Source organism: Anser cygnoides, chromosome 15 (assembly GCF_040182565.1).
Source record: "Anser cygnoides isolate HZ-2024a breed goose chromosome 15, Taihu_goose_T2T_genome, whole genome shotgun sequence".
Classification (NCBI taxonomy): Eukaryota; Metazoa; Chordata; class Aves; order Anseriformes; family Anatidae; genus Anser; species Anser cygnoides.
Window position 1 is genome coordinate 14205293 of NC_089887.1, and position 26722 is coordinate 14232014.

At 39.7% G+C, this 26722-nt stretch overlaps 2 long non-coding RNA genes across 5 annotated transcripts in view; one reads left to right on the forward strand and one right to left on the reverse strand.

Moving 5' to 3' along the window:
- The first annotated feature begins 259 nt into the window (after positions 1-259).
- On the forward strand, positions 260-22132 carry LOC125183040 (uncharacterized). 3 transcript variants are annotated; one of them, XR_007164116.2, is made up of 4 exons: positions 1116-1347; positions 14145-14217; positions 14765-14826; positions 21998-22132. It is a non-coding gene; the product is annotated as an uncharacterized lncRNA (long non-coding RNA). The 3 variants fall into 3 exon arrangements; XR_010825019.1 differs by lacking the exons at positions 14765-14826; positions 21998-22132 and adding an exon at positions 260-1101 and having other exon boundaries at positions 1284-1347; positions 14145-14267; XR_010825020.1 differs by lacking the exons at positions 14145-14217; positions 14765-14826; positions 21998-22132 and adding exons at positions 263-1101; positions 5612-5740 and having other exon boundaries at positions 1284-1347.
- The window catches only part of LOC125183042 (uncharacterized), a 525727-nt gene continuing 501499 nt past the window's right edge, over positions 2495-26722 (reverse strand). Inside the window, exons 6-8 of one of the 2 annotated variants that reach the window (XR_010825017.1) lie at positions 18128-25152; positions 16605-16671; positions 2495-15768 (exon numbers count right to left, since the gene is read on the reverse strand). This is a non-coding gene — a long non-coding RNA (uncharacterized lncRNA). Of the gene's footprint in view, positions 25153-26722 lie in introns of both variants that reach the window. The other variant, XR_010825016.1, reaches the window with a different exon arrangement.

The following is a 26722-nucleotide window of genomic DNA, read 5'->3' on the forward strand; positions in this document are numbered from 1 at the left end:
CACTGGTGACCAAGGAGAACAGATCAGCGCCTGCCCCTCCACTCCCCCTCATGAGGAAGCTGCAGGCCGCAATGAGGTCTCCCCTCAGCCTCCTCTTCTCCAGGCTGAACAGGCCCAGTGACCTCAGCCGCTCCTCATATGTCTTCCCCTCTAGGCCCTTCACCATCTTTGAAGCCCCTCCCTGGACACTCTCCAACAGTTTCACGTCCTTTTTTTTTGTACTGTGGTTCCCAAGTAGGGTGAAATACAGTGTTTGATCCCCAGTTTGTTCAGTAACTAGAGGAATATACACAAGAAACACTTAACTCAAGAAATGCAGGGAAAAAAGGGCAGATCACTGATTGGCACGCATTAGCCTGAGAGAGAAAGTAACTCGATTGATCATTTTTTAAAAAGTGGAAAAATGTTACAAACAAAACCAATTTTTAATATTCCAGGTGGCTTTCTAAAGAGTTAGGGACAGCGCCACAAGAATGTTCCAGAAGCCTGAGAATCACTGTGAAGATTAGGCCCTTTTGAAAATTAAGCATTTTTAATAAGTTAATTTCTTGTTCCAGTTGCCTGTAAGGCTATGGATTCAAAAGAATCAGAAATTTTAAATTCTGGGTCTATGTGAAACACACAGAGGCTCCACTCACCTTGGAGCACAAGGGAGCCCTTGTCTGGGCAGCCACAGTGAGGGCACTGGGCCGTCTGCTGCTGCCGCCACCTCTGCATGGGGATGGGCATGGGGACAGGGACAGGGTTGGGGTTGTGGATGGGGACAGGGACAGGCTGCCACAGAAGCTCTTCCACAACACTGCCCCGATGGCACCTGTGGGCCATGGAAGGTGGCTGCCACTGCAGGCACAGCGCCCCGCTTGACAGGAAGGAGGCCGTGCACAGCAGTACTGCTCGTTACTCCAGGTAACGGCTGGAATTAACTGAAGCATTTTTGCAATACTCTTCAGGAACCTCATTCAATCTACCAGTCCCTAGAAATTAATGGTATGAACTCACATTAAATCAGTCTGTCATTAGCCTGGCTTTCTTTATGGCAACTCATTAGGAGGAATTTCCTGCAAGCAAGAAGCCAGGGAACATCTCGACGCAAGCGTTGTGGTAGGTAGGCACGCTCTCTGCAGAGCCTGCCGGGGTCCTGCAGCAGGCGACAGCCATGCGGTACTTGCGCTCGGTGCACCCAGCTGCAACCCGGACTTGCTCCACTTCACTTCATTCCCCCAGTACCTCTGAACAGCATGACAGGGCCTTGGGTTTGCTGCTCTTCCTGACCTGTTGTGCAGCTTTCACAGGGTCAAGGGAACACCTGAAGCAGGAGTCCTCCCGTAAGGATCCTCCAAAATGCAGGTGAGGAAACACGGGCTGGTGACACAGTCACGTTTCTGTGGAAAACCCTGCAGTGTTCTGCCAATGTCAGGTCAGGAAATAATACAGAACACAAGCGAGCTTAAACCACCTACATCCTACCTGCATGTGTGAGTGCCTATGTATGCAGGTGTGCAGATATGTCAGCAATTCTTTTTTCACCTGTTTGCACATTATAGAAAAAACATGATTTAGGTAAAATAATTAAGAGAAAATTCATTTGTAACGTCCATATAGCAGGATTTGTGTTTTTTTTTTTTTTCCTTTGCCCTCTATAAGGAGCACACAAAGGAATTTAACGGTTCCACTAGCCTTCGGTAACCAGTCTGTAACACAACTAAAATTGCCAGGATTTTCTTTTAAGGCTTGTATTTTTATTATTTATTATACACAGTGAAACTTCACTTACCTTAATGTCTTATCTGAAAAAACACATTTGTTTGAAATGAGGTCATGTCCCTTGACATATATTAAGAGATGTGAAAAGCCCGCATTTATTCAAATGCCCATTTATCCATGTTAATACCATCTGAATAAAAGGGTTTCACGATATGCCAGACATTTTTTTTGATCAAAACTCAAAGTTAATTAAACCAAACCCTACAATATTTATGACTTTTTTTTGTAGCTCAGTGTGGTTTAGAAAAGGTGATGTTAATATTGACATTAATTAACGTCAATCTTAATGTACTATTACATTAATAGGCTGGCATATCTTTCAGCCTAAGGCAATGCACTGTGCTGCTAAAGCTATTTATAACAAAAGTATTTTAAACAGCTTTGCCCCCCACCAAAAAAAAAAATCAATTTATACTAAATGTTGTTACAGAATCAGATTCATCACCCTAGGGATTAAGAAAAAAACGAAAGACCAATTTAATGACGGGATTTAGTTCATTATTTATCTTCTAGCATGTAAATTATAGATTGTCATGAATTTTTCATCCTTTTGGTGCCCACTACCTAATTCATGCGAAAAACATAAGTCTGTGTTACAAAGAGCGAGCTCCCTGGCTCTGTGTATGAGAAACATCTCCTCTGCCTTTTGACAGACGATAATCTGTCAAAATGAAAAATTAATGGAGGCTCCCTTAATTCATCATCTTCTGCCTCTCTTCTATTAATGACTCCCCCCCCCCCCCCCCCTTTTTTTTTAACTTCTATAACTCTGCTCACACTGAATAGAGCTGGTGGGAGGGGGGATGAAGATAAACAGGTCAGCTGACTGCTCGAGCTTATGCAGTGCACTATAATTCAGCTGATAGATGGATGACGTGTTATTTATTAAATGCATTCAGGAATCCTGTGGTTTCCAACATATTCTGCAAGCGTGCTGAGATAAAGCTCATGCCACATGTCTTACAACTCTCAGCTTGGCCACAAAGAAAATTACTTTTTCTAAATGATCATGAAGTTGCATGAACTAAGTGTGTTTTGCTACATACTACTCAAAGCATCCATGTAGCAATCAAAAGAAAGAATAACTACCAGTTTGATTATAAAACATATTTAAAAACAAAACAATCCCTCAAGTTTACCTTATTTAAAATACTGTATATTGAAAAGAAAAACAAAAACACATTGAAGTCTTAGAGCACCAAAAAACCCACCACATTTAAGCAGTGCAAAAATATACCATTATACATACACTTCATAATTTTCATAATCACTAAAATCTAAAACTGAAAAGCTGAACCAAAGTTTCTTTTCACAACTCATCTACTTTTACATGTCTGATGCATTACTGTGACAAGATAAAGCCTGGGAAAACCATGCCTCACCGCAACCCAGGGATTCTGACAGCTGCACGATGTGATTGTTAAGGATAGAGGTACTTCATGGAAATGGATCAGCCTACCAGTCAAATGCATATTTGCTAGAAATGGCAGAGGGGATGGGGATTGTAACAATGAAAAAGCATATCCTTTAGCAAGGTGCATGGAGCTCATCTATGGCAAAGCATCTACACATACTTTGAAAGAATCATTTTCTGCTATGGAAATACCTACTCAAACACCCATTTTTAACACTACAGTAATATTGTGGGCTAACTCCAGAGTTATTTTGCAGAAAAAATGTAGCTTTGACTCTGTGTCAAGGTGAGTGGTACTCTGATTTAACTTCTGAACTAGTAACCCCCAAAGTCCAGACAGGATTAACAGCCTATTACATATTCATTTTAACCTGCAGCCAAAGAGAACTATTTTCATTGAGAACTTGCTGTCCCTCACAAAGCAGCATACATTTTGCTAACAAATTCATTTATCACAGTAGCTAGAACACGATTATGACACCGAAGCCTAGCCAATGTCTCGCTGATGTTAATAGAAAGATACCTACTGAATTCATGAGTAAGCCTTGACACAAATTTTGCAATTAGCTCAAACAACAGAGTCTGTTTCATTTACTTAGAGCCAGCTTGAAAGCACTGAGTCTTGGCCTAGGATGTCAGAGGCCAAACTGACAGCGTCTGTTACTGAACCATGTTTATGACAGTTGCAGCCTGCATGCCTTAGGGACTAAGTAACAGAAAACTTAATATCTCATTCCTCTGTGATGTGAAGAGTAAAAATGACATCATCTATCAAATTTTAAACATTATTCTTTTCTCTGTTAAATGTCTTCATTAAATATATTAATTTTGGAGACCAGCTGTATAAAACAATAAAAACACTGCCCCTCAAAATCATAAAAAGTTGACAATTCTGAAAAATATCTTGACTACCCTTAACGGAAATCATAGTGATTTATCATTACTGAAGAGTTTTGCAAGTGATCTGACTGGCTCAGCACATTCGAAAATGGCTATAAAACCAGACGGCTTCCCAAGAGTTGCTTGTTGGTGGATCTGGGACAGGAAACCTCCAGGACCAAAACTTGCCAACATCTGAAAGATGGTCTGTAGCCTCCATGCAATGAGCTGGTCGCCTCTTATTTCTCACTTAATGTGTTCACATTACAAAACTCAACACTTAAAAACCACCATATTACTTTTCTTTGCCAGTCTCAAAATCCACTGAGCAGCTATGAAACCTGGAATACAGTAACATGCTAAAGAGAGCTCTCTCACTGAGGGGCAAGGAGATGAAACCTTTATTGCTGCTTTCCATGCTGTACTTAGCCTGGAAACCAAACACCCTTCTCCAAAACAGCTTACCTGATGTTCATCTGCACTGATTATTATTTCTTAATAAAGCTTTACCATACAGATTGCACCCAAGCAGAACAGCTACTTGCCTTTAAAAGCTCGATGACAGAGAATAATCCAAGGGGGATCAACAGATTCGCATTCCTATCTGCCACAGGTCATAAAAGGAGCCCCCAACACCTTCTCTCTTGATCAAGTATTAAATCCTTCAGATACCTAAAAATTATTATGCTGATATGGCTGTTAAGGTCAAGGTTTAAAGTATAATGTGGATCTTAGAAGAAATTCTAGTGATTGATGTAACACATCAGACGCTTACCTTGAAAAAGGTATTATTCAGCTGACTCCACTAGGAGATTAAAAGTGGGGGAAAAAGAAGTTGCAGAACTGGTTAAATGACGGGTGGTTGTTCTCAGTGGTCAATGTTGCAATGAAATTACTGTAAAAAATAGCTACTGATATTGAAACTTGCCTGCAACATCTCCCGATCTCTCTAATACATGTCCTCCAGGCACCAGCTCTCTCCTCACCTCAGTAACCTTGTTACACCAGCTGGTTTCAAATATTAGCAATTTTCAAAATCATGTCTGAAAGATGCCTCTGTACACTCTGCATGCGACATTTCTGAAACTTTTGTGACAAAGAAATAGGCTCTCTTTGCATTTACTTAGAGCCCAAGAAACTTTCACACAAATTCTTTTTTTTTTTTTCCTTGAAACTGTATCTCATTATTGTTAATGGTTACATGGGCTTTGTGACCACCAAAGAGAAAAATAATATTGAAAAATTGGCAGAATTTTGAAGATGCATAGCTATAGAAACTTGGAATGAACCATGCTTCATCACAATGTTAGTTCACTACCAGCAACAGTCTGAGATTTTTCCATAGCTAGTGTTTAGGGATTTATACCAATTTCTATTAAAGCTCTGCAGTTTTGTGCTGTTTTACATATGACAAAAACATTATATATGTTATGTAAGCACCTTCATCATCAAGTCTGTCACAGAACAATGAAGTTAAATAAAATACAGCCTGAAAATGCAAGGGAGTTATCAAAATTCTAGTTACAGTTCAAAACATGATCGCTTCCATTGCAGGGCAAAGAGGAGCTCACAGGGAGAGGCTACAGTACCTCTGTGTGATGCAGCCATGGTGCAGCCCTGCTCTCAGGACGACATCAGGAGAACCTGGTCACCCCCTTCAGCCGCTGCCTCTGCCAAGCTCACTGCCTCAGACGATGGGAGGATGACAGAAATGCCTGCTTTTTGTTGAAATGTGTATGCCTAGGCACAAACAACTGAAACACAAAAGCACAGCAGAAAGAAAGTAGGAAACAAAAAATATTCTACTGATGCAACTGGAAAAGTTCAGATTCGGTTGCACATACAAACAACTAAGGCACAAAGGAACAGAAAATCAGGTCCCAGACCATGTGCTTTCCAGCAGAAAATCCAGCTTTTTTCCAGATATTAACCGAACCTTTTAACAGTGAGCTTGAAATTAAGAGTGACAAACTGGAGAAGAGCAAGAGCTTTGCAATCCATAGGAGGCCTGATGCAGTGCTCTGTCAGTTCAGGTTTCTGCTGCTCTAACACTGTAACATTGCCGGACAAAAGTTGTTTCATGTTCATAATTAGGGACCTTTACACCACTTTTGTCACGGTATAATGTAAATGAAGCTCTTGCAGCCCCCCGCACTTGGTTACAACATTAGTTCATACCGTCATGTGTCTCATGGGAGATATACTAGATTACAGTCACCTGAGGGAGAACAGGACTGGGCCTTCTCCAGAGTCAGTATATGACCATGCTGTGCCCACAAGGATGCGTTTATGACTGAGATTAGCTTCATTAAAAGAAAAACTCACAGAACGAAAAATATGAGGCACCTGATTTTGAAATAAATTACCTTCATGAAATTACGGTCTTTTCTTCACACTGCAATATTCACGGGAAATTAATGAGGTTGTCAGATGAATTCTATGAAGATTTATGTGCTGATTAGGTGACATGTCTTAAAACAAAATAAAATAATAAAGAACCTCTTCCATTAAAAAAGCAGCATACTTAATTTGAATTCAATCTTTTATCAGATTACTCTGTTTAGTGGCAAATAGTTCCTTTGTTTAAAAACCCTTCACAAAGGCAAAGCCTCAGGAAAACATTTTGTAAAAGTATTCTGAAAGTCAAAGTCATTTTGACAGAAATCAAACCAGAAATAATTTCTCCCCGAAGGAATCCTGCTTTATTTTAATGATGTCTGAATTGTTTCCATTTAAATAGTGTAATGGGAATTTTTTAAAAAATTTTGATTCAAACTGTCCGTTTTAACAATGATCTTTCTTGTAAGCTTAGGCAGTCATTTGTCATATACATTTTGTTCAAGTGGAGAAAACAAATATTAAAGGAAAACAATTTGACTAAAAACATCTTCCCTTCATTAAGGAGCTTTATGTTCTAATGTCTGAAAGTGAAAGTCTGCTTTAATGGCTGCTGGGAGCTGGGGATCTCTCTGTCAGACACTTACTGAGGCATTCTTCCTGGGTAATAGAGGCTATTTATGGGGCTTTTCATGACCTTTCTTCGTGGTACTACCAACAGAGGAATACTGTAGTCATCTCTTTTGCATCCGCATATCTGCTTGCTCACGGATTATTGTCTCTATTGTTTTCTTCATTTTGAAGAAAAATGTTGCATGTAATTAAAACAAGATAACAGCACAGTACTGTGTGTTCTATCACACATCTAACCAGTCCCTGCAGTCATTACACATAGTATCGTACATTACACTGTAGAGACAAATATATTGAAATAAACCCCTTGTTTTATCATACAGAGCATTACAAAATTTGTCCCACATTCTCAAAGATACTTCTTCAGTAAGAGAAGTTCTTTTTGCTTTTTAGCTGCACAAGACAGACCTTCTTTTAAAAGAAAAAAAACCACACTAATTGTTTACCCAAATCCCAGTCTTTCCAAGTTAAATTGAAAGCCTATTTACTTAAACTAATCCACTTAATTTCGCATTGAGAATCACATAGACTTGCTTTGATTCAGAACTCAGTTCCAGAAAACTCCTCATGCATATCTCTGCTCATGATTCTGAAAGCACTTCCCATCTTAAACGGCCACTTTGGGTGAGACAGAGGAACAGCAGACAAATTGCTCATTTCAGGAATTTCTAACTACCAGCAGCAGCAGACCTCCAAAGAACCACGTCCTTTAGCTATACAGATGTATGCTGTAGCACCAGCTAGCAGGCTCCCAAAGACACTCAAATTCCTGCATCTGTAAAACCAGCAGCAGTCAGCATTCTCATCAAGATTTCCTTTCAAAGAAGTATTTGTGCAGTAATTTCCAAAGTAATTGTCTTTGTTTTTGCAAGTTTAAGGAGAAAACGGATACAGCATATCCCATGCCATGTACATTGGTATCATACTTTAAGTAGAAAAGCTTATGCATTACTGTTCTGTCAGAATTACTGCTAATTAATGTCTTTGCATCTAATAACAATAAATTTGGACCCAAGTAATGAGTATGTCAACTGGGCCAGTTGCCTACAGCTATGTAATTCCATGCTACAGAGCTACAAATGAGTTGGAAGTTTGCTACGCAGCAGCAACAAGCAGCTTGACTTGGAGGCGGTATTTTTGCATAATAGTGCAACCAAATGTTGAAAACCAAGGTTCTGAAGTGACACTGGTCAGTACAAACTCCATGAAAGCAAAAAATGGTTCGCTAAGCTATCATAGAGTTGAGCAGCACTGGGGATAATTGCTGCTATGTCCTACTGCCCAGGTTTCCCCTACGGTTCCAATTTGATACAAACGTTGAGAGCTATATTAGATTCTGAAAAATAAATAATTCAGAAGGTTATTAAGGTTGTACAATCCAGCATGCATAAGTTTGGAGACAGTAGGCAACTGGTTCCTTTTCAAATCTGAGTGCAGATGTTTCTGTGTATATCCGTAATGAGAAAATAAGTCTTAAATTTCATGAAACAAATTATCATGAAATTCTATCAGGCGAGAAAAAACTCCTTGAGCTGGAGTCTCAGAGATGTGGGTACACAGCTCAGGCTTCTACCACTGGCTGTGATGAGACGTCTGGCAACAATAAGCAGACTGTTATCATCACAGGGGATCAAGCGCTTAAAGCAGGGAGGGTTTCACTGTCTCCCTGTTCTCTGGTTCAGTGCTTAACACCATAATTGTCTCTGCATTTGCTTCCTCCAGCTGCCAGGGTAAGTCCTGCACTGTCCCTGTAGTCTGGTGATGCCGCATGCTCAGCACAGACAATTTCTGGACTGAATCCAGACAGCTTTTGTTTTAAGTCAGCATTAAAGTAACCAGATGAGCATGGTTAGGCTTGACACTGTTGCCTACCTCCTGCTCTGTCCTCACCAGGCCCCTCCGCAAATGACTGCTAACAGCCATCACTGCCACTATGGCTGTCCTTGCCAACTGCTCGCAGTGTTGGTCAGCCAGGTCAAAGCTGTAACAGCCAAATATAAACAGGCTGGACATCTCTGAAGCTAGTTTAATGCTTTGATAATAAATATGTGTCTCAGATGTTGATCTGTATGCTACGAGTCACACCTCTTAGCTTCAGGCATGGAGCAAAGCCTAGCGGCCACACGCAGCCGGATGACCGGCAGTAACGTCTCACCCCCAGGACGCGCTGAACGAACTGGAAGCAGCACCGGCTTATCTGCTATGTTGAAATAAAGAAAGAACAATTCTAACCCTGTGGGTAGCTACTCGACAGTCAGAAAGCATACGGGGATTACGACAATTTTCTTTGGATATTCCTGCAGATTAAGCAGGTCTGATACAAGGCCAAGACCTTGCACAGTCCCTCCAAGGCCAGTGGCAGAAGGTACCTGGAGCACTCGGTGACTCCACTCCAGCATGCAGCCACTGAGAGGCTTTTCAGGGACCTGTCTTGGATTTGCAAGTAGCTGGAGAAGGCAGACCTCTGATGTTAAAGCAAATCTCTCTGCCAATTTTTAAACAAAGAGCAAACAAACCTTTTTAATGAAATCATTTTAGTATTTTGTTTATCAGGAGGAAAAGCTAATCTGCTCCTTTCCTCTGTACTCTTGTACAGATTTCTGTACTCTGGGATGCAGCTGAACTATTTTTCCTGAAAGTTCCTTATAACATTTAGCCTGAAGCAAATATTTGCATAAAAAGTTTTAGTTTGAATAATTAAAACCTGGCAAGTGAAAATGCCAAATGCTGGACTACCTTAACAATAAGCAGTGCTACCAACTCCATCTGCACCAGACACTTGCATAACATTTTATGAAACCCTTCAGGACACAAAAAGCTTGCAATTTCTCTTCTGACATGCTAATAATTTTGTATATGAGAGCGCTACAGATCTTTTAAGTCAGACGTTACTGATGCAAACAAGGAACAGAAAAGATCATAGCTCTGCTTCTCAAACATCATAATATACTTGCACAAAAGCTGTGCGCAAAATGCCTCTGAGAAAAGTAGAAGTGCAGTCTATTTTTTAAAGAACAATTTACAAAATACAGAGGCATTTTTTTTCGAACAATGTCATGAAAAACAAGTTAGAATGAAAAGACTCTAGGCTTTTTTATTTGAGCACTTATTCTATTAGGTGTACATGTGACTTGATTTCTAAGTGAGCAATCAGATGCTCTGAGATACATCAGAATGGTATGGTATATGGAGATAGCTCAATGCATCAGTGCAAAATACTATAGATTGCCTCAGCTTATTAATTAATGGACTCTAAGCCACTGACTAATCTTTTATTAAGACACTCAGTAGTAACTTATTTACAGGCAACATTTAAATGTGTTCTTTCTGCTGTCTGTTACCAACAATTTGGTGGATGGAATAAGTCAAAACAAAACAAAACAAACAAACAAAAAAAACAAACAAACAAAAGAAGGATCTGTAGAGAAGGAAAAAGGGATAGGACTTATAACCCAGCCCCCCTCCCCAGAATTACAGGTTCTCTTTAAAGATAGGTTAGACAAATATCTTTCATGAAAAGCTTAAATGTCTTGCTGATCCTGCGTTAGGACAGGGGAGGATTAGCAAACCCCCTTGAGGTTGTCTTTCATCAGAACTGTCTATAATACTATGTTTGTGAAATGTTAGGGATTACCTTGGCAATAAGAGTGTCTCCTGTTAAAACAAGATCTTAAAGAGATGAATTAATGACTATGACTAATTGGATAACACAGCAAAGAATGGGTCATGTTCTGTATTGAGGTCAAATTCTGGTCCTGTTTGGACTAAGCAAGTTGACATAACACTGCATTACAGCGATACATACTGAAAAGTTTCAGCCAGCATGGTGTTTGGTAGCTTGATCCTTCAAAGGTCATCATATAACGTGATAAATGCCAGTAGCGAGGACAGGACCTAACTGCTGTCTTGTGCACAGAACACTGTTCTGAGATAAGCACGATGAATTCCTGCGCCTGTGAGTTAGAAATATCAGCAAGCTGTTTGATGTGCTGTGACAGTATGGGAGGTGACCTTTCCCCTTGCTCTCTACTCTCATCATCTACTCATTGATACAGCAGCATCCAACTGCAGACTGAAAAGGAAGCAGCATCTATACCGTTTAATAGAGCTGCTACGGCCTGCGCTCTGAGCACGCCATGCAGGAAGTCCCCATGCCAGATGCCTTGCTGCTGCATCACTAATGTGCTGGGGGATGCCGCTGACCAGCTGCAGCTAGAGCTCATCTTTGCTGTCATCCTGCACACCGGGATGTTGTATTGGGTTTACGGGGGAATGCTTTGGTAGCAGGGGGCTGCAGGGATGGCCCCTGTGAGAGGAGCCCAGCAGCTGCCCCACGCCAGAGCAGAGCCAGCTCCAGCCAGCTCCCAAGGGACCCGCTGGTGGCCAGAGCTGGGCCGTGAGGGATGCTGGGTGGGCCTCTGGGTGAGCAGAGTGAAGAAAGGGGAAAAAAACTGCTGTGCTACAGCAACTGGGGGAGAGGGGTGAGGAAAGGTGAGAGAATCAGCCCTGCAGACACCCAGGGCAGTGCAGGAGGCGGGCAGGAGGTGCTCCAGGCACAGGGCAGAAGTCCCATGGAGGAGCAGGCTGTCCCCCTGAAGCCTGCAGAGGACCATGCTGGTACAGATCTCCAGAGGGCTGCCTGCGGCAGACCCCCGGCCACAGCAGGCAGCTATGGCCTGAAGGAAGCTGCAGCCTGTGGAGAGGAGCCCACACAGGGGCAGGAGGTCTGGGGGGAGCTGCTGCCCGTGGGGGACCCGTGCTGGAGCAGGTTGCTCCTGGGGGACGGACCCCGTGGTACGGAGCCGTGTGGGAGCAGTTCTTGAAGAGCTGCTGCCTGTGGGCAGCCCCCACAGGATCAGTTCAGAAGGACGGCATGCCGTGGGAGGGACCCCGTGTGGAGCAGGGGCAGAGGGTGACCACGAAGGAGCGGAGGAGACGAAGCGCTATAGACTGACTGCAGCCATTATTGCCCATTCCCCTGCGCTGCTTGGGGGGAGGAAGGAGAAGAGGGTGGTTAAGGGGAATGAGGTGGTTTTAGTTTGCTTTTAGTTCGCACTATCCCATGCTGCTATCAAGTGGCAATAAATGAAATTCATCTTCCCAGCTGAGTCTGTTTCACCTGTGACTAATTGGTGAGGGACCTCTCTGTCCTCACCTCAACCCACGAGCTTTCTTGTCATATTTTCTCCCACTGTTCTGTTGAGGAGGGGCAGTGAGAGTGCAGCTGGGTGGTGCTCGGTTGCCTGTTGGTGCTGAACCACCAGGGATGCAGGCAGGTGCCGGGTCCTGCCCCTCTCAGGCTGCCAAGGGTGCCACTAACACCCCAGTGACTCAACGGGGATCTCTCTCATGCTCTCCTTATCCTTTCAAAGAAGGAGAGTCTCTCTTCTCCCTTCCCATCCCAACACATCCCAGCCTATGCAGAGCTCAGTTTGAACCCTGAACAGTTCAGGTACAGCTCTGCTGGCACTATATTTCCTGGCGAGACTCAGACAACACCATAGCACTTAACTCGTCACCTCATGGTCCCCTTCTAGCATGAAGCAGTCGCAGTGCAAAGATGATCATTAACATTTGACAGATTTAGCCTTAGAGCAAGGATCTGGATGGACCTTAGGAGGTGATCACAGTGTTCCTCTATCCCAAGGCAGGCTCTGCTGGCCCTATAAACACATAGGTAAGGACCTAAACAAAACAAACTTTGCCCTGTAATATTATTTCACCTGTTTTCAGAAAACCAGAGCCTCGATGGGCTTTGTATTTCCTACAGCCACTTGACTGCATTTAGCCTTTTACTGCCTTACTGAACTTAAAAATTAATTCCAAATGCAAGGCCCATAATTAAAAAGAAATAGAAATAATCCTTTGTGACAATCTGAGTCCAAAATTATGCTTCTAAATTATTTGGACAATCATTTAGAAGAAAAAAATATCTCCCTCCCAAGCTTGATTATATCAGTGCTTTAAAGAAACATTTCTTCCTTGGGTCTCTGATTTCCCTGGTGGCAGTGATATAAACCCTGAACTTCTTAAATGTCATTTAATTTATATGATTTTTCTGTTTACCCTTTTAAAATGACAAGTTGTTCTGTAGTATTTATGTCTGTTTGAAAATTAGATAGCATGGGCAATCCAGTGCTGCAGTTGCATTTCTGTTAGCTTTAGCTTAGTAAGCACTTACCATAAAAAGAGAAAATAAAAATATGTCTAGTCTTACTTTTCCAGTCTCTCTTTATTTCTGTCCACCGATTAAAAAAAATAAATCACTCATTTAACTTTTTACATTTTGATTCTTAACAGTATAAGAAGCTTAAACTGATTATTACTCTATCTTCAGTGAGCAAATGCAGATGTTACTGACCTGCTTTTAACTCTCCATTGCTGACATGGGTTAATTAATTTCACTACAGCATGTGGTCCCCAGTGAACTCTCCTCATGTGGCATCACCTTGCAGTGGGCAGTGGCTTGCAAACATTATAATCTTTTCAGAAGACCTTGTGACAGTAATGAAATTAAATTGACCTGTGTTGCATCTGGTCTCTGAATTAAGATGGCAAGATTTCTAGGCATCCATTTTGACTGGAGATGCACAGCCCACCTCTTCAGATCATGCTGAATTTTAAACAATCTCTTTTTCACATAACAATTTTACAGTCTTTCCAAAAGGCCATCCCCATTAACAAGGGAAAGGCAAGACAAGTTTATCATTCTAAACAGACACATATGAGTTACCTCTGTGCTTAGAAACTGTGCTTATTTTATAACGGTGAAAAAGTGAAACTCGTAATCTCAAAATTAACCTATTTGACAAAATATTTTTAAAAAATTGTAGAGAATGCCCACATTCTAGTTGAGTCTCAAGTATTCATACTTTCATCAGGAAGAGAATTTATCACAATAAAATGTAGAAATATCTTGTTAATCTTCCCTAAGGAGATGAGGCTTGTGTCATCATACTGTCTGTATACTTCTAATAACTTTAGTGTCTAACAGTAATGACTTTAGCATTTTAACTAAACAGGGATGGTGGAGATTTCAGAGATGGACATTCTGAAAGGTTTGGAAAAGAAGGGACTAAAAAGACCCACAGAAAACTTTTTTTTTTTTTTTTTGTAGGGAAAGGCCGTCTCTGAGCTCCAGCCCAGAACAGGATGCTGAAAGAGCTATGTAGATGAACACCACAGAACCTGTATCTTTCATAAGGAAGGCTCTTCATCAAACTATATTTTTGCCACATCCACAGTAATGAATTAATGCCATTTCCTTAACTAGATGAGATTAGGTTCAGTTTTCACACCTCTGACTTTGACAGGCTGCACTTTCTAAAAATGAACCAAAATCAGACCTTCACAGATGTTGGAATAAATACTAGGTGCAAACTTAAGATCATGCATGAACTTCTTTCTTAGGTCGCTGCTGGTCGAATCCCAGGCTGAAAGGAAACTGGCTCTTCCCTACCTCTCCCCACAACGTTAGAGACTAAAACTAACAGAAAATACCCTTCAGTGCCAATCTCTTAATTCTACTTGATTACCTGCTATATTAATGAGATGATTTGCTCATTTGAACCCATTGATCTGTTGATTCAGTTTTAATTGCGACCTTGATTTGATCACTGTATTGCTCCTTTCTTAATTACCTCAGAGATACTACCTAAGATTGGCTCAGTTATATTCTGGTTTAATTTCATAGCTCCTTGCTTATCCTATGTTTTTAATCCTTAAGTAGGACACCAGACTGCAATGAAGCTCAGGAACACAAATAAAGGGTATCTGCAAGTTACTAATGATACTTTCAAGTGAGTACCCAACCCAACTCATTCCCATTTTAATTCTGGAAAGCATCAGAAGCTGCTTTTATCTCATTTTTAGATAGGTGACCTAAAAGACCTGCCTGAACATCAGTATCTTTGGAAATGCATTTGCAAATTAGACTTCCACTTTGGGATTCAGAGAGGTAACCACAATTTTGGGTGAATATTTCTAAATTTCTTTAAAAGTAATCCCAAGATTATACCCTAAAATAAAAATAATACAATATTAGAACTTCATTTGATATCATCTTTATTCATACAGATTTGTTATAACCCCCTCACTTAACAGAAAATTAAAGCTTCTGCTGGAAGAAAAAGAAGAAAAAGGAGATCAAGTTTGATAGGGGACATATGTTGAAAAAGGACCTTCAAGGTCACTTTTATTCTTGTAGATGTGTATGAAGAGCCCAGCCCCCTGAAGGACCTAACAGGAGCCATAATTAACTTTCATTGTCTCAAACCCCAGGGCAGAAAGAAATTGAACTAAGGGTAAGAAAAGAAAGGTCAGAGATAAAGCTTTGCATAAAATGTCACACGCTATGCAGGAATGGCATGCCTACCTATTTGCCAATTTTCTAAAAAGGTATAACTGCTCATTTTCCACCTGTTGAACATAAGAGAAAGGAGGAAAAGAATAGGGAAGAACATATCAATGGGAATAAAGGGCCTATGAGAGATCAACATGTCATCCAGTATGCCTTTTCACCTAAAATATCACAAAAACAGTAGTTAGTATTAAGGTGAAATCCTAGACGTTTGAGACTTACCAGCCTTCCAAAAACACTAAGCTATTTTGGGTAGGCCCTTAGAAAAAACTTACAAATTTTAAGGCAAGAGCTTCAGTATGATTCCTTATTCTTGCAGCCGCAGAAGGCCCCGGTGGCACACACCTCTCTTTGACTTGCCTTCTCTGAATAATTCAGTGCCCTAGTTTACCGGAAAAACAGAGAAACTGTACTGTCTGAAATAGCATTCTAACATGAATGTCCTCCTATGGTAAAAAAAGGTGTAAAACAGTATTTGTTTGTTTCACTAAAGATAACTCTGTGACTTTGTCTCAGTGGTATCACCTGGCCTGTGGGGCTTAAGGCCAGTATTCAATTACAAGAGATGAGGGCAAGATCCAAGGTAGCAGCAGTTTACAACAGGCTTAACACAAGATTTTTAAGCCTTCCTCTATCAGTCCTGCTTTTGTCCATTCCAAGATGTGCAGTACTGCAGGACGTAGACCTCAACTCCATTTGAGCGTGGCAGCACCTATACTTCATGCTGTAGTCCCTCAGTAGCACAGTATGTCTCGTTAATTAAGAGAGTTTGTGCTTCCATTAGCCCAGTGGAGAGGCACCCACTTGCAGCGGGACCAAGCCTGTCTGTCTGCATTGGAGATGTTTGGGCTTGTCAATGAACACACAAGATTGCCAGCATATTTTCTGTGTCAGGTCTGTCTCTTACTTTTGTTTTAGACTCTGGCTGGCATAATGGGGTCTCTAGGCACTGCATTACTAATAATAACTTCAAAGCACTTTTTTAAAGTTTAGGAGTTGAGCCTGAAAACAACTCTTAAACATGACACCTTTTAAAGATAACAGTCTGTGGACTATGTAATATTGACAATCACAGTACTTGGATAAGTAAACAAGTCTCTGTGGATTTGATAGCCCAATAAATATCCATTATTGCTTGTTGCCAGGCTGTGTGCCTGAAAATGAAAATGAGGAAAGAACAGTTCTTAATGGCTGATAGCAAAAATAATTGAGTCTTACCTAAATCAAACTTTATTGGCCTGGATGAATTATTTTTGGCCTCCTGTAATCAAAGCTGAAATTTCACCTGTCAGGCACAGTATGGTAAAACTCATTAGAACCTCACCATGTGCTGTTATGAAATTGCTCCATATGGCAGTGCATGATTGTTTATTTACGAGGTTCAAATATAGACAGGTTTCAGAAAAAAAAGTAAAATATTATTTTCGAGTTCCTTTAAGGCAAAAGTGTATATGGTCAAGTTAACACACTTCTGCAATCATAATATTTCGTTTGTACAAAGAATTTTGCCTTGTGCAGCAGTGAAGCTATTGATCAGGCAATTGGCAATCCTCAAGTGTGAGCACTCATTAAGGCAAAGGTATATGAATCATTTTTTAATGACATCTCTTTGCTTTCAGCAGCTTAGCATGTGTCCTGGTTTCAATGGATGCACTGTAATTTAGGCAAGCTGTCTACAGACTTCAGCCATTACTCTTACCATATGTTTTCTTCAAAAATTACCATGCACTAGGGCCTGCTAGCTGCATTCATGTAGCGAGGTGCAGTCTCTTTGCTGTATCAGCATGTTAGCATTACTTGAAAAAGCAAGAGTAATGTGCTTATTATAAAGAGAAATTCCCAATTAGCAAGTTTAGTGCATGTGTGTTAACTTGGATTAAATACATTCCAATTATGGGCAGCTCATTATTAAAACTACAGCCAGCTGTTTGCCAGAAATGTGAGATCTGGTAAACAAGCCTCTCCCTGTTCCCTTGCAAAAGATCCCAGGTTGTTTATTCTTCCCATTGGTTCTCAAATAATAATACTGTAGTAAATTACTCTGCCATCCTCTCTGCATGTTTCAAAGCCAAGTGAGAGCCAGGGATAGCATGATGGGTTGGTTAAAAAACAAGGAAAATCATAATTCAGTGGCCAGCAGAGCGTACTGGTTTACATACAGTTTGGAACACAAGCCACTGGCAACTTCCTTTGCTAAGAACCCTAGCCCAGAAAATAAACTTCTACTGAAACAGGAAAGATTTCATCGTAATATTTCTGTATGTTTTAACAGTTTCGAGTCAAGTACCTCTGATGTGCACATCTCAGCTTTATAATGACAAATGATAGGATGCAAGGAAATGGCCACAAGTTGCTCCAGGGGAGGTTTAGATTGGATATGAGGAAGAAATTCTACACGAAAGGGTGGTAAGGCATTAGAACAGACTGCCCAAGGATGTGGTGGACTCCCCATCCCCAGAGGTATTTAAGAAACGTGTAGATGTGGCACCTGTGGTCACGGCTTAGTGGTGGACTTGGCAGTGTTAGGTGATGGTTGGACTTGATGATCTTAAGGGTCTTTTCCAAGCTAAATGATTCTATGATAAACTGTTATACTGTTCAGTTGTCCCAGTTACTGAGGGCCTTTCAGAGTGGACCCAGATTACATAAAAACATGTTCATATTTCTTAAACCTTAAATATTAAATACTTTAGTAAGTGGAAACAAAATCAAAGAGTTAGAAGAAAGTGAAAGATACTGACTTGGGTTTACATGGCAAGGTCTTGACACAGCTGCTCCCTGTCAAGCCAGTTCCAGGCAGCTTCAAAAGGAATTCCAAAATTCCAGAACCTATTCACAACTGACAGTACAACTGAATGAGAAAAACAAAAAATTTATTACTCTGTGTAGAAGTAAGGAGGATGGTGACTGTGGGGCTGTAAATACACACGTGCATGCAGTAGGCCAAGTACCAACTGAGGGCTTCAAAGAAAGAACTACTGTAAACTGCAGCAAACAGAAATGCCCATTCCATAGTTGATGCTCACCTAAATCCAAACTTCTTTTTCTAGCAAGAAAATTTGTTTCTCAGACCTAGGCCTGCAAGAACAGCCCAGATGGTGCACAGTCCCAAGAAGCTGCTGCTCTTCTAATATTCTCAGATATTCAGATATTCTTATTACACTTATTCGCTGACAAAACATAGTAAAAGAAAAGTATCTGAAGTTAAACAGCCCAAAGATGTCTTTGCCCACATAGTACATTCCGTTCAAGCAGTGGTTTAAACTACCTCAACAGCAGACAACAGCACGCCCAGCTAAGGCCAGCAGGTCATCAGCATAGCGCTTGGGTGACCTGAACCACTGCATCAGCCCAGACGTCCCAGCCAACAAGCAGGGAAATGCTCCTTCACTCTTCACCCACCAAAGAAAGTGAAGAATGCATTCCCATCTCCCACGCTTGGAATCCATTCGTAATTCTTTGTGGCTCCCTTGTCTCTAGACTTAAACTGAGAGTAGCGTTTAGCACGTCAAAGAAAGGAATGGAAGGTAGGTGGACCTCTGCATTGAATTCCTCGGACAAACACAATCACGGGATGGCTTAGACTTTACCATGAACAGGAGATAAATCCAGCTGTTTGCAGTTGTGAGCACTAATCTCAGTCTGAAAAAAATACCACTCTTTCAACCAATGGATAGGTTAAATAGCATGTGTGTATGATATGGACACCCACTCTGTCTCCAACTGTAGTGACACGAGTTCCTTGTATATTTGAATAAAATTACCACAGGCAACTAACATTTTTTTCCCAGCCCAACAACAACAACAACAAACAAACAATCCATGTTAGTGATAACTGAAACAGAATACGTATCTGAAAGATACGTCCATGTCTTCTATCAATCCCTTTGTGTTATTAAGCAAAAACACTCAGCAAAGCCAAAAGAAAAAGGCTAAGAAGGACCACGAGGAAATACCACTCATAAAATCATTGTACTTGTAAAAAAATCGTAGGCTTGTAAAAAAGGAGAAAAATAGCTGAACCAAATATCGGCCAAAGATAGAGTACCAGAAGGTTAGAGAAGAGGTAATCTCACTGTAGGCAGTCACATACATTCACAGTATCATTAGGAATTTCTGTTTAGTAGACAAAGAGTTTACTGGCTCAAGGGATATTGCTATAAAGGTTTTCAGCATTGTTTGTGCATAATCTACGTGTAACATTCAACTTGGGAATGAGATATGATGTAGAAAATTGCCTCTGCAGTCCTTGAAGCCAATAATTTAGCTCTGCAACCTTAATTTATAAGGGAAAAGGGATGGTAGTTGGAACATGAATTTGGATCACTGTCAGATTTAGGAATGAAAGTAATTAATGCTTCTGTGAAACTCCCTTGATAGTTATTTTTGGATTCAAAATCTTTAAAGAAAAGTTTTAATTTAGGGGCAGAAGCTCATTATACTCTCAAAAGAATCCTGCTGTACTAAATCATTCTGCTTTCAATTCATGGCCCCACATTCCCTCTATACATACAGCTTCTTCACTGATAAAGCTGCAAATTATTTCCCACCTTAACTACTAAAATTTCTGATTTGCTCTTTATTTGAGTTGCTCCATATTCAGGCTGCTGGCCCTACTATTCAAAACTCCTACCATGCAATGATGGTGACCAAAGTCTTCGTTTCCACATTAAATCATTTTCTGCCAGCTGCCACACCTCAAATTTTCAAATTTCCTTACAACTTCTCCCAAGCAAATCAGAATGATCCTGCCTTACAATGACCCCTGACTGGCTAGACCATTATTAACCATTCTTTTCCACTGTAGCACCTCCAGGACATCTTAGAGGTGTTAAAAAATTGAGGTGATGAGATTATTTGAAATATTTAAATCTAAAATAAAGGACAATATGATTGTACACCTGGGGAAGGGATAGGACAGGACTTCAGTGATTTTCAAGCTGTGTTTTTATTATTATTTATCTTTATTTCATTTTAACCTGTTCATTAGCATCCTTTGTGAGTGAGTCCCAGATGGTACCACCCAGGCTGAAGTTAATATTTAATCCTACCCCAGATTCCCAAATCTTTCAGCTTTTGCAGCTTTGTAAGATTCTTCATTTACAGCTAAAGCTTCAGGAATCAGCACAATATCTGCTAAAGCCACTGGAAAGGTTCCTGTTGGCTACAATGGGCACTGAAACAGGTACTTGGGAAACAAAATAGAGGAGTGAGGTTATTAAAGGTTTAATCTCTTTACTTATTTTCCCTTATAAGAAAATCACCTCTCATCTTCAGTTATTTACATTCTCCAATGTAAGTACTTTTGACATAGGGCTGCAAACAAAATACAAAGGCTTTGGAGCTGAAAAGCAAGCTGCTGTGCTCTGTCACTTCTAGTGGTGTGGGGAGGTATTTTCAGATTCTCAGTCAAACCTACAAGTGCTGTTCAAGGTTCACAAAGCGATAACTAACTTTTGAAAGCTTCCAAAAGGCCACCACAAATGCTGCGGCGTTATCCATGTTTTGAAACCAAAGGACTACTTATGTGAGCAAAGCCGAGCACTGATCATGCCTCCACAGGGTTATGCACCAATGTTATAATCACACACATCAGCAGAATCATTGTCCTATTTTTGGGGCTATTTTACTAAGAATGATGAAAGGAAGATCATATACGTACTTCAGCGTTAGCTTAGATTCTCATCAGCTACCACTGATGTCTCTTCTGAATTAGAAATGACAGTCAACATTTGCTAAAAAGGATGGCCACACCATTCTCATTGTTAGCCCCTAAAGAATGCATTACTTCCAAAAAATCTTATCTTTAAGATTTGTGTTTTGATAAATTGCTCTCTTAAAGAAATGCCACTAAACATTTCTTTCCTTTTCTTTTTTTTCCTTTAAGCATTTTTTTTTTTTGTGTGTGTGGAAAAATAACATTTTTTTCCTGGTTTAATAGGCTGTTATAGCCTTTAACTTGCCATGAAATTAAATGCCTCCACTGGGGATCCATAACTTATCATAACAATAGTATTTCTAGCACTTGTTGGAACTATCAGGAAAGTTAGTATAATAATGAGTGTAACATTTTAAAGGTCTGCAGAATTGTCACTATACATTACCAAGTTCCCATAGTTAACCTGTGAATTAAAAGCATATGAAAGTGATAATAGCTGAATTTCTAAAGAAATGATTGACACTTGGTGAAATTATCACTTTGCTGGAATTAACCTGTGATCTGCTGGGAAGCATAAAAAAAAAAATACTCGGAAGCACATTGATCTCATAAGCGACCCTGCCTTAAGCACGAGTTTGGACTAGATGAGACTTTCCAAATGATCCTAGGATTCTATCACTGCTATTAATTTTTGCTAGGTACCTTTAATCGTAGTTATATTAAGTATGTAGCAAGAACAGATCACTTTCTTGTTGCTTGCATAACATTACAAAATTTCCAGTGCAAAATTAATTAATAATACGAAGGCCAAATTTTGTCAGATGGTAATGGCCTTCTAGTAATGGGGACTGAGATGTGCACCCATTTCTTGGCTTGAGGGGATACACATGGTCTGAGTGAGAGAGGAGTTAAGCATTTACAGTTTTCAATGACATTTCTTTTCTTTTGTAAGAAGAGGGCAGTTCTTCAATCAAGCAATCAGCATCATCCAAGAGTAAGAAGACCATGATTTAGGAAAACATTTTTAAGAGTACCTGCAGCTCTGTGTGCTGAAGTATCTCCCTCAGGTCCAAAGCCTTCCTCCGTGTTCAGTCCTCCAAGACTCCAATGAAGAAATGCTCAACAAAAGCCACTTCTAATCTTTTATCAAGCTGCTTTACTCTGTATCACACTGAATCCTCTTTGACTTGTGTACAGTTGTGTATTTTTCTTTAGTTTGCAAATACTTAAAGGCAAATCTGTCATTTAATATCTTTCTACAGCTTTCTAGTTTCCAGCACTGTAGATATTTCAAACTGCTTGATTTCACCATAAAATAAGTTTTACAATTCCTTGTGAGAGAGTCAGAAAGATGCCTATCTCTTCAAAGAAAAATACAGACACATTACAAAACAAACAAACAAATATTTTCACAATCACAAGAATTTTGATAGACACTAAAATTGCCAAGTTGTAAATTTAAGCTAAATCATTTGCAGGAGTGAGATTACTTTAAAATAGCAAAATCATGGACAGCACCCATATATTTAGATAGATTCAGACAGAGAATACAACCATCAAATATTACACTTCCGTCAGCCCTCAAGTATCCTGGAGGGAACGGGATTTATTTTGACACAGATCTCAGAATAAAAAAGAATAATTGAGGGTAGCTACAAGAGTAGCCAAAAATGTTCCTAAAAAGTCTAGAGCAAATCTATTGTTACCACAGGGAAAACTGAACGCTCATTAATTAGCATTGCTGAAGAGCTATCAAGAATACTAGAAAGAAAAAATGATTTTTTTTTTGATCTAAAATAAAAAACTAGGTTCAAAGGAGTTTTTCTGCAGTGGTGGCGGCTGAGATTAGTATCAGTGACTTAATCTGAGCGTAGTCTCTCTGCCCATTTGTATTACTAATACCCAGTAACACCCAGTCAGGGCACTCTGAATGGCTATTACTGGCAGCCCTAACCTACAGCAAGGTCTTTTATACCCACTCTTGGTGCTGCTCCAGGAGAGCCCACATGGGTGTGTGCTTAGCGAGCTAGCAAAGGTTTTCGTGCTTTCGGATTTAAATTTAAATACAAAAACCAGTAACAGGGAACCTTAATGATTTGGAGAGAATATGGGAACCCTGCATGTTCAAAGAGGTATAGGGTAGCACTACTCTTTCCACTGGTGACTGAAAAAGTAAAAACATGAAATCACATCTAAAATATTTGTACAATCAACTGTGACTGAAATCTCGTTTGGCAATGCATTAAGGGTAGTGTTACGTGAGTGGGAAAAATCATCCTTTGGACTACGTATAGATCCCTCCTCCAATTTAATAGCTGAAGTTTTCAGGTCATCTAATGAACTGCCCAACAGCAAGCACAACAAAGTAAAGGCACCGTAAAATGATGGCTATAACTTGCCAGTATAAAGAATAAGTAATGAGGAACAGCAAGATATTAATATATACACTGTTTAATTAAATCACAATATCGTTTTCTTGTAATCCCCTAACTCTACTGGAAAAATACAATGTTGACATGATAATTTTATAAACTTCCGTGGCGGTTTATGTTAAAATATCCACCATTACCTTAGATTGATAACTGGCACTTACAAAGAAAATGAAATGTCTAAGAGATTCATTAAACATGCCACATATCTGAGAAAACCCAGTGCAATGGTTACATTACCCAAATCACTGTGTAAGTAGCACAGGGCTGTCTCCTTTCCAAATTCTAAAAAAAAAAAAGAGTCATAACCTGATACTATATTTTTAATGCAAGGGACATGAAGAGGTTACTGCGAGACAGCTTCAAGTCTTCCTTCTATCAATTGACATTGGCAGCAATTTCAATTAAGTCAGTAAAGTTACAGTAGTTGGCATTAGTTCTGCTTTTGTCGCTATTTGCCATCCTCCGGAAAACAGAAAATGGACAGAAAATCTTATTTCTGCAGATATTCCCTTAATAATCCATTAAAAGAGAATCTCATCAAAACATCTTATTTGGAAACGTTCAAGTGATTTTCACTGTGCTGGTCATTTCCCCTCCTATGGTCTTAGCACACAGACTGCACAGAAAGTAACAAAATTGCCCCCTCCAATGAACTGCAGACACCTTTTTCTTAATGGACTTTGGCACTTAAATTCCCTGTGGTTGCTCTATCTAGGCAGTTGAGGATGCTTGAAAAAGCAAGAACATTCTTTAATTAGTTAGTTGCTAAATATCCAAGTGAAGGAAGTTCTTGAGGATAGCCCAAGTATCTTGGCCTATTGCACAAGCCAGCCAGGCTCAGGAAAAAAGTAAGAAGAAACTAACAAAATGTAACATTCTCCTTCGTCTAAATAACCCTTGCTTGGCCTTTCAATGCTGCAAGGAGACTGAAGAACACTTGTATGAATTGTTCTTTTTGCTAACTACACAGAGTCACACAGAATAATTTCACAAAGGCAGCTGTTGAGGACAGAAGGTAAGGAGAGAACTCAGCATCAAATCTTCCAATTTCATTTAAACACAGCCTGACCACAGAAACATCTGAGACCACATTATTCCCCATTATGAACTGGCCTCTGCTAATGATGATAAGACAACTCTTTTCTAAACCCACTGATGTTAAGGCTTATTTTCACTTGATGCTACACCACTTATCAGGGAGCACATTCAGTATGCAAGCTCTCTGCCACAGTAATAGTCAAATACTGGACACAAAAGTGTACAAGTTACAAGAAAAAGTTGTCAACTCTCTGACATACTTGATCACATTACAGTCACTTACTGTAGTAAGAAGCAGTGATTCAATCACAGATACTAAAACTAGCAAAAACTCTATCACCCTTAATGTGCAAATGAAGTGACAGAACCTGCTCAACTCTTACATCCATGAATTTCTCAGTTTATCTTGCTCTCAGATGATAAAAAGAATTAGCTACATTAAATATGTTACCTGCACAGGAACATCTCATGAAGCTTGCTTGGTTCTTTTGATAAAAGTTGGATACATGGTGTATCAAGTAATTCAAAGAGGGATCAGACATCTTCTGTTATCACGCTCTCCACATCTCAGAAGTTTCATATTGTGGACTAAGTTGTTAGATCTTCAGCATAATTGACTTTAAAATGGCAGTCTACTCTGAAAACACACACACAAAAAAGATTTTTTCATTTCCCAATGCAGTTATCTATTTGTAATTGATCTAATGAAACAGATGAGTACATTAAATCTACTGGTAAAATATAAGGTAAAAGTTTTGACCATTTTTTTTTTTTTGAGATTATATGAATAGACTTTTAAAAATATAGGTGAATGGGAAATGGGCATGCTTGATATATATGACAAAACAATTTCTGTCATGATTTACAACTATCTTTCCCTCAAAATCATCCTCAGATCTACTCATTGGTAAGTGGGATGGGAGATATGAAAAACATTCCACAGAACACTGGACCAGCTTCCACAGATTTTTGGAAGCTCTCATTAAAAACTGTACTAGCCCTGATCTTACGGTTTATGATGCAACAATCACACATCTTCACTAACATCTGTAGAGTCTTTATGTCTTTTGGGAGTCTGTGAAAATCCTGTGAAAATACCCGCGAGCAACATCAAGCATACCCACGCCTAGCTCTTAGGGCATCCATTTCTTCACTGGACTAGAAAAGTCTCCTAGGAAAACGGCAATGAAAGTGGCAGCTCCACAGAAGGCTGGTTAGAAGTACTGTGAACTTGTATTTTAAGGTGTTCTAGGACCTTGTGAAACCACAGAGTGTATTATTTCTGTATTTCAGCCTTGACCTTATTGCACAGCATTAGCACTCTGAATAATCCCATTTCATCATTACAAGGTTGCATTTCTGAAGGCTGGTTATAAATTATATCAATAAATAATTTCTCAAGCTACTGTTTGCTACTTGTATCTTTAGGATGGTCTGTCCTTAGATCACCTCAATTCCTGTCCCTGACCTTTGCTATTAAATCACAAATCCAAAACATTTAATAATGGCAACTTGAATTTGTATCCATTCTAAGAATTATCCATTGAAATTCCTTATGCATGTTACGACAGCAGAATTTGCACAGATCAACTGAACCGTTAAGCTATTGTTCTGGACATCATCCTTTTACTTTATCCTTTCTTTTGGTACTCTCAGAGCACCAAGGACTCAAAGGAAAGAAAAAGCAAAGATAGGGGGCTAGGTCAGAAATCTAGAATTTTCTTCCTTGTCAATGTTTAAAAAAAAAAAAAAAAAAAAAAGGAAAAAGTAATATGGTGCCTAGTTAGAGACTTAATTAAAGCTTGTATGACTCTTTCTAAAAAAGAATTGTAATTAATGCTCATGGTTTCCACAGTTCTCAGCACCAACCTAGTGGTTTGTATTGCTGATGAAAATCTCCTGAATGTATTATATTTTAACATTATAGGAATCAACGAGTTTTAAATAAGAGAGCTTATTTGTTCAAGAGGGGAAAGAAAAGGATTCACCTCCTTTGTCCTTCCTCTTAGGTGCTAACAGCTTACTGTAATTACCCATGCAAAAACAAGGGAACTGATACTCTACAAAATGCTGCATGCTATCAAGGATAGAGTTCCTTTTTTTTTTTTTTTTTTTTTTTTTTGGACCCTGGTAATAAGCTGCATCTTTTTTCCTTGCTGTAGCCTGAAACAAAATAGCTGATTCTCAGGTGGAAAAATAATTAGTAA